The sequence below is a fragment of the Oncorhynchus kisutch genome, unplaced genomic scaffold (assembly GCF_002021735.2).
Source record: "Oncorhynchus kisutch isolate 150728-3 unplaced genomic scaffold, Okis_V2 scaffold2309, whole genome shotgun sequence".
Classification (NCBI taxonomy): domain Eukaryota; kingdom Metazoa; phylum Chordata; class Actinopteri; order Salmoniformes; family Salmonidae; genus Oncorhynchus; species Oncorhynchus kisutch.
The window spans coordinates 27,133-28,920 of record NW_022264254.1 but is presented as its reverse complement, the minus strand read 5'-3'; the positions used below and the strand labels follow the sequence as shown (position 1 = coordinate 28,920).

General features: G+C 55.8%; 1 long non-coding RNA gene across 1 annotated transcript; it reads right to left on the bottom strand.

Annotated features, from left to right (window-relative positions):
• Positions 1 to 651: 651 nt before the first annotated feature.
• On the bottom strand, positions 652 to 1,436 carry LOC116369889 (uncharacterized). The gene is made up of 3 exons (XR_004208647.1): positions 1,304 to 1,436; positions 1,161 to 1,216; positions 652 to 1,063 (listed from the first exon to the last, which is right to left on the bottom strand). It is a non-coding gene; the product is annotated as an uncharacterized LOC116369889 (long non-coding RNA).
• Between the last annotated feature and the right edge of the window lie 352 nt (positions 1,437 to 1,788).

The window sequence follows — 1,788 nt, the reverse complement described above, 5'->3', positions numbered from 1 at the left end:
GAGGCGCCGGACGCTTCTGCTGAGGCGCCGGACGCTTCTGCTGAGGCGCCGGACGCTTCTGCTGAGGCGCCGGACGCTTCTGCTGAGGCGCCGGACGCTTCTGCTGAGGCGCCGGACGCTTCTGCTGAGGTGCCTGAAGCTTCTGCTGAGGCGCCTGAAGCTTCTGCTGAGGCGCCGGGGGCCTGAAGCTTCTGCTGAGGCGCCGGGGCCTGAAGCTTCTGCTGAGGGGCCTGAAGCTTCTGCTGAGGCGCCGGGGCCTGAAGCTTCTGCTGAGGGGCCTGAAGCTTCTGCTGAGGCGCCTGAAGCTTCTGCTGAGGCGCCGGGGCCTGAAGCTTCTGCTGAGGCGCCGGGGCCTGAAGCTTCTGCTGAGGCGCCGGGGCCGGACGACTCTGCTGAGGCGCCGGGGCCGGACAATTCTGCTGAGGCGCCGGGGCCGGACACTTCTGCTGAGGCTTAGGGGCCGGACGCTTCTGCTGAGGCGCCGGACGCTTCTGCTGAGGCGCCGGACGCTTCTGCTGAGGCGCCGGACGCTTCTGCTGAGGCGCCGGACGCTTCTGCTGAGGCGCCGGACGCTTCTGCTGAGGCGCCGGACGCTTCTGCTGAGGTGCCTGAAGCTTCTGCTGAGGCGCCTGAAGCTTCTGCTGAGGCGCCGGGGCCTGAAGCTTCTGCTGAGGCGCCGGGGCCTGAAGCTTCTGCTGAGGCGCCGGGGCCTGAAGCTTCTGCTGAGGCGCCGGGGCCTGAAGCTTCTGCTGCGGGGCCGGACTTCACACTTGACGTGGCATTGTGGCCAGTAGCTTCCGCTGACGTGGCTTTGTGGCCAGTAGCTTCCGCTGATGTGGCATTGTGGCCAGTAGCTTCCGCTGACGTGGCATTGTGGCCAGTAGCTTCCGCTGACGTGGCATTGTGGCCAGTAGCTTCCGCTCACGTGGCATTGTGGCCAGTAGCTTCGCTCACGTGGCATTGTGGCCAGTAGCTTTAGCATTTGGACCAGACACCACACTTGCTTGGGCATAGGATCCAGTCGGTTCAGGTCCAGTGTAGGCAGGATGCCCATGAGCGTTACCTAGGAACAAAGAGAACATTGTGGTAAAATGCCAGCCTTCATTTGGATCGGAACTAGACCTGTGATTTGACCTGAATTAGTGTAAACCAAAACGCACCTTTAAGTGTAAAACAAGTTATCCCTCCAATTAGCAGGCAACAAATCCAAGAAACACTACAAAACAGTCAGACAGTTAAACATAAATAACCAGTGAAGACTAAGACAAGGTAAACAAACCAGATGAACGCATTGAAAACTAACCTCAAAGAGAGTCCAAAAGTCACAGCCATTTTAGTGATCAAAACCATAACAGTATTCAAGAACTAATTCTCGACAGCCTGCCAGAATATCCCTGTTGCAATGTCAAACAGCTGTTTTGGTTGCACCTCATAAAGGAATCCCAGACCCTTCTCACCTAACTGGCTAATTATGTACAGCTGTCAGCCAATGAACTTCATTTCCATTGGTTCAATTCCCAAATGCGATTAGGTGCAGTCATCCGTTGACATATGGTGAACAACAGAGAGAGAATTGGACGACAAAAGAAAGAGACCAAATTCAGTTTTCACCAATCAGATCAGCTGTTTTGCCAGCAAAGGATCAGGATTGGGCTCCCTGTGTGGCTGGGACCAAACAGACTATGAGGTAGTTTGTGATTGCAGCCAAACAGACTTCAGCCAATTTCCAAAGCTTAGACGTTGCTGAAGTCTGCCAGATCTTACATCGCCTTGATAGGTATTTTAAGT